This window comes from Molossus molossus, unplaced genomic scaffold (genome assembly GCF_014108415.1).
Source record: "Molossus molossus isolate mMolMol1 unplaced genomic scaffold, mMolMol1.p scaffold_m16_p_9, whole genome shotgun sequence".
NCBI classification, from domain to species: domain Eukaryota; kingdom Metazoa; phylum Chordata; class Mammalia; order Chiroptera; family Molossidae; genus Molossus; species Molossus molossus.
The window spans coordinates 66962727-66971946 of NW_023425403.1; the positions used below are offsets into that span (position 1 = coordinate 66962727).

General features: G+C 40.6%; 1 pseudogene; it reads right to left on the reverse strand.

The window, feature by feature from the left end:
- Positions 1–213: 213 nt before the first annotated feature.
- On the reverse strand, positions 214–695 carry LOC118622934 (annotated as a pseudogene).
- Between the last annotated feature and the right edge of the window lie 8525 nt (positions 696–9220).

The window sequence follows — 9220 nt, forward strand, 5'->3', positions numbered from 1 at the left end:
TGGAATTTATATTTGTATCTTTTTTTTCTATAACAGATCAAAATGATGAATTCTGAGTCTGTGCATGTCTAGTCAAGGTTGTGATCATTCACCAATTTTTTTTTTAGGACACCAAGTTTTCTTTAATTATTTTTGGTGGGAAAGGGACATCACTCTTCTACTCAATTAAGAGAAACATTTTTCATCAGTACAGAGGTCTTCTTTTTACACTTATCACGCCGTGAATTCACAGGGAATGGGTTCCAGCAGCTCCGGCTCCTTCCCACTGGTTCTCACACAACGTGCTTCTCTGGGCAGAGCAGGCTGACGCCTCAGGTGAACCCAGGTCCCTTTCTCTTTGGCTTCCTTCTTTCTCTGATCACTTTCCTTCACACATTTCAGGAGGCTATCTCGGCTCTTAGAGTGCTTAATATGCTCAATACGTACAGTAATTCTTTGGCAAGAATCTTGCCCATGACTTGTTTGTTCACAACAATGCCCACGGCATGCTGGGTGACATTGTAGACTCTTCCAGTTTTGCCGTGGTGACATTTGTGGGGCATTCCTTTTTGAACAGTGCCCATTCCCTTTACGTCCACAATGTCACCTTTCTTATAGATTCGCATGTATGTGGCCAAAGGAACAACTCCGTGTTTTCTAAAAGGCCTAGAGAACATATAGCGGGTGCCTCTCCTCTTCCCCTTTGTGTTCGTCATTTTGGCTAATAACTGGAAGATGGGGGTTCCGGCCCAAAAGCTCACCAAATATTTTTTGAAAGCTTAGTATGTGCCTGTCTTGCATCAGGAGCAGAAAGAAATAAAAAGGAAACACTGAGTTCAGCGAGGAGGGCTGAATTATAAGATATCTATTAATAACTAAATCTACGCAGCACAGATTCAACCTAGTCAGATGAAAAGCTACCATCGTTTACATTTTATTTGAAGCTATTTGTTATTTAAGTTTTATTTGAAATTGGCATCAACTCCCTAAAGTATAGTAATGTAGTAATTTTAAGCATTGGATGTCATTCAGACTAATTTTATTACTGACTATACCAATTTGATTAATTTTTAACTGATATATTACAACAGTCGATTATCTAACATTATATCTTCCCTCGTATCTGGCAGCACTTCTATTCATGCGGTTTTTTTGTTGTTGTTGTTTAAAGGTAAAGATATATCCCCCGCCCCCCACCTTGCTAATTGGTCAAAAAAATAGCACTTTGAATGTTTATCTCCCACTGTACAGGCCTAAACTATACTCCTGATATTTCTTAATTGCAGCCATTTCCATGGTTGAAATTTTTTTCCTCGTTTTGCACTTAATTCCTTCTTTGGTTCCCTGCATCTCCCTGTCTAGATACCATCCTGGAGCATCTTTAATCTGATTCTTAGTTTTTTTCTTCTATCCAGTCCATCCCATAAACATCTTATATCACAGCAATAAAATACCTTTGGCCCTTAGTGCCCAATAATAGTTTTTTCAATTATACGGGAGGATGAAGGCAGAAAACGAAGGCAAAGTCATTTGTCCTGTCATCCCACAGAGACAAATACTTTCGTCTTTAAAGAACACAAAAGAAATGTCATTGGCATTTAAAAAGATTGGGAAAGAGAATGTTGGGCAGTCGTGTTTTAGCATATTCTTACAGTACTCCCAGGATCTGCCTCTATTGTTAGACTTATCGCCCGCTGTTGTCATGTATATTTCTCTATCGACTAGATTGAGAGCCCTCTGAGGGCAGGAACTGGGGCTAGTAGATGACTGATAAATGTTTAGTTAACGAGTAAATGAATTCCTTTGTGTTTGATTACGCTGGACGATTGCTCCCAGGCACAGTCCTGCTCCACCCGTCAGCTCTCCGTACACAATCCCACACAATCCCATCTTCCTTCATCCTCCAGTATGCAACCCCGCCCCCTTCCCGATTTTACTGCTTCAGCCTTTACTCTGAATCCCGGATCTCCCTGCCATCAAGGCTGGGGGCAGACGCCTCAGGTACAGCTTGACCTCAGCTGCTCACCACATCACCTGCGTGGCAAATCATGATCTCATCGTCCTTTAGATATCTAAGATAGTCTTAAAAATCTGCATGTCCCACTAGATGACCTTAAGATTCCTAACAATTCTAGGATTGTAAGATAGAAGAACTCAGGTCTGTTAGTTTTCATGGAAATGCCTGCTTTTAATACAAATGTAGTAGCAACTCCTACCTAGGGCCTGCAGATTCCCTCTGTGTGTTAACCGTAAAGAGCATTTTTTAAAATGTAGAATATGAATATAAAAGTATGCTTCGTCCACAGCCTACCCGGTTCCTTTGGCAGAATTCCGCCAGTGTGTGTCACCCGCCGCAGAGATTGCTCCATCCCTGATGCATCTGGAAGGCAGCTATGTTCACCACTACACTACCAAAGCCCTGATGGATTTGTATTGATTTGTTTCTGGTGGCAGTTTGTCCTAAAATGTGTAAAGAAAGCAGGTATTTTATGGTAAATTTTTGTGTACGGCATGCTGTGTGTGGAATTCAGAGGGAAACCCAGATTCAGTGATTAACAACGCTGAAAAAGCAAGTAACTAGCCGTCGTTTAAATAACAATGGTGCTATTTCACTTTTTTTTCCCCCTTTGATTTTAGAGAGAGAGAAAGGAAGAGGGAGAGAGATGGAAATATGGATGAGAAGGAGGACACCGATTGGCCGCCTCCTGCCCCACACTGGGGATCAGGCCCACAACCTGGGCATGTGCCCTGACCGGGAATCAAACTGACAACCTCTCGGTGCCTGGGTCAGCGCTCAACCACTGAGCCACACTGGCAGGGCAGTGCTATTTCTCTTTTGTGGTCTTTTAGACTTTTGTTGCCCTAAAATTTCACTTTATTGGGAAGCCATTTTCCACTTGGTCTTTCTTGAACAGGTTGTTTTTCTCCCTACTTTAAACAGGTTCTAAATAAAATTCTGTATTTAAAAATGATAATAAATGAATATAAAAGTAAAAATGCATAGATAGGCATGAAAGGCAGGCTCAGACCAAGCAAAGCCTGGGGGTGTCTTCTCCCCCCCTCCCCTCCCCTCAGTCTCCACTAGTGCGAACATCTTCCTTCACCCGTTGCTTACCCTGGAAGAGACTTGTTTCAGCTACCTGTCTGGATGTCAGAATCACTTAAACACTTAGTGGAATTCAAATTCCTGGGCCTCCTGCTGTCATCCTTAACTCTTGACCACCCCGAATTCTGAGTTAGTGAGGCTGAAATAGCAGGAATGGAGATGTCTAACTAGTTCCTCTGATGATGACACCCAGCCAGATGCAGGAACTAGGGACCTAGGGCAAGATTCTCTAAAAAAAAGTAAGGCTCTCTCTGGCTGGTTTGCTCAGTGGTTAGAGCGTCGGCCCGCGGTCCAGAGAGTCCCGGGTTCAGTTCCCCCTAAAGGCACGTACCTTGGTTGCAGTTTGTCCCTGGCCCTGGTTGGGGTTGTGTGGGTGGCAGTCACTCGATGTGTCTCTCTCACATCAATGTTTCTCTCTCCCTAAAAAAAAATAAATTAAATTAAATAAAAAAGTAAGGCTCTTCCTCCTCCAGGGACTCAACCTGCGAGGGAGCAGGTTTCCAGGGTCTGATTTAACTCTTAGCTACTAAATCAAAGTGGTTTTCCTTAGGAGATATATCACGAAGGCTCTGAAGTTTAGATGTGTATCATGTTGGTGATGGAGAAACACTGTAGAATTTCACGCAGAGGGGGCAACATGATTCGATTTAGAAAGATCATCCATCTCCCAGCAACGTAGACAGTTGGGGGAGAGAGTCTGCAGAAGGATGAGACCGAGGGCAAGTTACAGGGAGAACAAAGAGGCAATGGTTCAAGCTAGTGCTGATGAGGGTTTTCCTCGTACTTCTAGTCAAACCAAACTCCCTCTTGTTCATCATTTAAAAACCACAATTTCCTGTTGTATGGTTTTTCGCGCGCGCGCGCGCGTGTGTGTGTGTGTGTGTGTGTGTGTGTGTGTGTTTCTGTTCTCATAGCCTGGACCGTTCCTACCCAACCCTGCCAATTCCACACATGCAAATTCAGCCCAAATTATATCTGTCCTATGGGTTTTCCCTAAAACACCAAGGGGAAGATCTTTTCCTACTCTAATCCCTGTAACAATTTATTACATCTCCTAAGACACGTTGCATTGTTTCCTTGGTGATATGCTTCTTATTACATGTGCACTCTCTCTTTCGCGGCCTCAAACTCCCAGAGAAAGGAGAAATTTAGGCATCAGATGGGTCTAATATAAATTTCACACACATGACTAACTAGCTGATTTATGGTATTTCACGTACTCCAAGGAGTTTCAGTTTCCTCATATATAAAAATAGGAAAAGTAAGACCCATTTTACAAGGTCTTTTTGAAGAATAAACAAAATAATAAATATAGGCAGCCAGCATAGAAGCTGACCCAAAGGAGGTGCTCAATAAATGGTAGCTATTAATACTATTGATACATTCATCACTTCTTTAATTCTGTATCTATGACTCATCTGCCTTTGACTCTGCCATTTCACCTTGCACGGTGCTTAGTTCGAAGCCAGAATTCAGTATATATTTGATGAATAAATAACAGCAGCTAACATTTTTGAGCCCTTAATAAGTGTAAGGCACTGTTCTACAGTCATTCATTATCTCTTTAAAGCCTCACAATAACCTTATAAGGCAGGTACTATTATTATCGTCACTTACAGCCAAGTAAGGTGCTTCTTAACGTCTTCAGGGATCAACAGCTAACAAAAGGGGAGAATGACTCAAGGTCCACAAACAGGCTTTTCCTTGGAAGGCTCATCTACGGGTGAGGTAGACTATGGCCAAAGTCATGCAATTTGAAAGAGAAGAATACCTAACTGAATTGTAACTGGAGATATGGTCTTTAAAGAGGTAATTAAGGTAAATAAGGTTATTAGGGTGACCTCTAACCCAATATGATTGATGTGTTTATAAGAAGAGATTAATATGCAAACACGCACAAAGGGAAGACCGTATTGATGGGAATATGGCCATCTACAAGAAGCAAGTCATCAATTAACCCTGCTGACACCTTAATCTTGGACTTGTAGCCTCCATAATTGTCAGAAAATAAATTTCTGTTGTTTGTGATACTTTCTTTTTTTAATTAATTAATTTATTTATTTATTTTTGTTACAGATATTTCTCCTTTTTCCCCCATTGACACCCTCCTCCCCCTCCCTTCCCGCCCTGTCCCCAGCTTTGTTGTCCATGTCCATTGGTCATGCATACATGCATATAAGTTCTGTGGTTTATCTCTCCCCCTCACCCCCTCTTCTGGGGATTGTCAGTCTGTACCCCACTTCCACGTCTCTGAGACTACCCTGTTCTTCAGACTGTTATGTTCATTATATTCCACAAATAAGTGAGATCAAATGATGCTTGTCTTTCTCTGTTTGGCTTGTTTCGCTTAGGATAATACTTTCCAGCTCCCTCCATGTTGTCTCAAAGGACAAGAGATCTTTCTTTCTTACAGCTGCATAGTACTCCACTGTGTACATGTACCACTGCTTTTTTATCCATTCGTCTACTGATATGTGATACTTTCTTATGGCAGCCTCAGCAAACTAATACAGTGGCTTATTTGATGGTCATCCTCAATCACATAAATCAAATACAAAGAGTGTTTTCAGGTGTTTTTCATTTCTAAATCACTGCTTTAAGCACATACATTCTCTACATTCTCTTAATTTATCTACCAAGGTTAACACCAAGCAATATGAGACAGCTGATGAGAGTTGGGGTTGTGGTCTCTGGCCTTGACACAGATTCTATATGTTATCTCTTCAGTGGGAAAAAAAAAACACAGCTATCCTGCCTGTTCCCTGATCTGTGGTTGGTGGTGAAACTTCACAATATCAGATACTTCCTGAATTATTTTGTTCTTATTTTTTCATTCTTAAACTGGCTTCTCTTCTAGTGGTGGCTAGCCATCTAGGATCACTTATGACTTTCAAAATTCATCATCAAAATTAAAATGTTCTGCCCTGTCCGGTTTGGCTCCGCAGTTAGAGCATCAGCCCACGGTCTGACGAGACCCGGGTTCGGTTTCCGCTAAGAGCATGTACCTCAGTTGCAGTTTGTCCTCGGCCCTGGTTAGGGTTGTGTGGGTGGCAGTCACTCACTCCATGTCTCTCTCTCACATTGATGTTTTTTTCTCTCTCTCTTCCTCCCTCTCTCCCTCTCTATGAATGCAAAAAGTGTCCTCAGGTGATGATTAAATAAAAATGTTTTAAATGTTCTACTCTTTGAAAAACATGTTAGAAGAATGAAACAAAAAAGTAATGATTGAGAGAAAAATTGTCAAAGCATATATCAGATAAAGGACTTGTATCTACACTTTATTAAGAACTGAATACAATAAAAAGAAAATAAACAATCCAATTTTTTAAATAGGCAAAAGACATGAACAGACACTTCACCAATGAAGATATACTGATGGCAAACAAGCACATGAAAAGATGCTAACATCACTATTCGGGAAATATAAATTAAATCCACAATGAAATACCAGTTCACATCTAATAGAATGACTAAAATTGAAAAGATTGACCAAACAGGTGTTGACAAGGAGATAAAGTAACTGGAATTCTCATTCACTGCTGGTGAGAATATAAAATGATATAACCACTTTGAAAAACAGTTTAGCAATTTCATAAAAAGTTTGAGATGTGGCCCTGGCCGGTGTGCTCCGTGGTTAGAGCACTGGCTCGCACATCAAAGGATCTAGGGTTTGCATCCCTGTCAAGGGCACGTACCTGGGTTGCAGGTTCGGGGCACCTGTGGGACGCAACCAATCAATGTGCCTCTCTCATATTGATGTTTCTGTCTCTCTCTCTCTTGCTCCCTTCCACCCTCCCTTCCACTATCTCTAAAAATCAATGGAAAAAATATCCTAGGGTGAGGATTAACAACAAAAAAGTTTAAGATGAGTTTACCATATGATTCAGCCATTTCACAACCCACACATTTAACCAGGAGGAAAAAAGCTTACGTTGATGCAAAGATTTCTACACAAATGTTCATAGCAGCTTTACTTATAATAGACCAAAACTAGAACCAGCCAAATGTCTATCAACAGGTGCATGAATAAACGAACTGTGCTCTACCCACACAATGGGATACTGCTCAGCAATAAAAGCAATGAAGTATTGATACATGAAACATAAATGAATCTCAGAATAATTATATAGCATATACTCAAAATAATTAAAAGAAGCTAGACACAATGAGTACATACAGCATAATTTCATTTATTATAAAATTCTTTTTTTTTATCCCCACCCGAGGACATTTTTCCTTCTTTTGTTCAGATAGAGTGGGAGAGAGAGAGAGAGAAACATCGACGTGAAAGGGACATATAGAGTGGCTGCCACCCGCACGACCAACCAGGGTCGGGGACAAACTGCAACTGAGGTACATGCCCTTAGCGGGAACCGAACCCGGGTCTCTCTGGACCACAGGCCAACACTCTAACCACTGAGCAAAACTGGCCAGGGCTATTATAGAATTCTTAAAATGAAAACTCAATCACACTGACAGAAAGCAGATCTGTGGTTCCCTGGAGAAGGGTGGGGGCAAGAGGGTCAGAGGAAGGAATGTTAAAGGGGCATGAAACTTTCAGGGTGATGGATGTGTTCATTATTTTGATTGTGGAAATCGTTTTACAGGTATATACTCATGTCAAAACTTATCACATTGTATGCTTTAAATATCTGCAGCATTTTGTCTATCAATTCTGCCTCAATAAAGCTGCTTAAAAGAACCCATCACAGTATAAACACGAAAGATGTATGTGGGACCTCGTTATTAGTGGGACTATCCAGAAAATAGTCTGGAATCATTTTAGAAGGCCCCTGTGGTAGAAGAGAGATAGAAAGATGGTTCTCTGACATACAATTTTATGAATGTGGAGTCAAGACTGTTGGTAAGGGAAGCCTACGAAATGACACAGCTATGACCATTAACTGTGACTCATTTGCAAATGACATGATACTGTAGGTAGAAAATCCTAAAGACTCCACCAAAAATCTACTAGAACTGATAAATTAATTCAGTGAAGTAGCAGAATACAAAATTAATATTCGGAAATGAATGGCATTTTTATATACCAATAATGAACTAGCAGAAAGAGGAACTAAGAAAACAATGTCATTTGCAACTGTAACAAGAAAAATAAGATACCTAGGAATAAATTTAACCAAGGAGGTAAAAGACTTCAGAAAATTATAGGATACCAAAGAAAGAAACTGAAGAAGATACAAATAAATGGAAGCATGCACCATGTTCATGGATAGGAAGAATTAACATCATTAAAATGTCTACACTACCCAGAGCAATCTATAGATTCAATGCAATTCCTATTAAAGTATCAATGGCACATCTCACAGAACTAGAACAAATATTCCAAAAATGTATATGTAACCACAAAAGACCCCGAATAGCCTCAGCAATCTTGAGAAAGAAGAACAAAGTTGGAGGTATTGTAGTACCTGATATCAAACTATACTACAAGGTTATAGTAATCAAAACTGTATAAAAACAGGCATATAGATCCATGAAATAGAACAGAGAGCCCAAAAATAAATCCACACCTTTATGATTAATTAATATATGACAAAGGAGATAAAAACATACAATGAGCTAAAGACAGCTTGTTCAATGAATGTTGTTGGGAAAATTGGACAAATACAAGCAAAAAATAAATAAAACTAGAACACCTCCTTACACTATACACAAGAATACACTCAAAGTGGATTAAAGACTTAAAGGTTAGACTCAAAATCATAAAAATTCTAGAAAAAAGGCAGTAAAATCTTGGACATTTCTCACAGCAATATTTTTTCTAAAAAGACAAAAGAAACAAATGGGCCCTGGCCAGTTTGGCTCAGCGGTTACAGCGTCCGCCTGCGGTCCGGAGAGACCGGGGTTCGGTTCCCGCTAAGGGCACGTACTTCGGTTGCAGTTTGTCCCCGTCCTTGGTTGGTCGTGCGGGTGGCAGCCACTCAATGTGTCCCTTCACGTCGATGTTTCTCACTCTCTCTCCCTTTCTCTCTCTCCCTCCCACTCTATCTGTACAAAAAACGGAAAAATATCCTCGGGTGAGGATTAAAAAAAAGAAAGAAACAAATGGGCCCTGGCCGGTTTGGCTCAATGGTTAGAGCGTCGGCCTGCGGTCTGGAGAGACCCAGGTTTGGT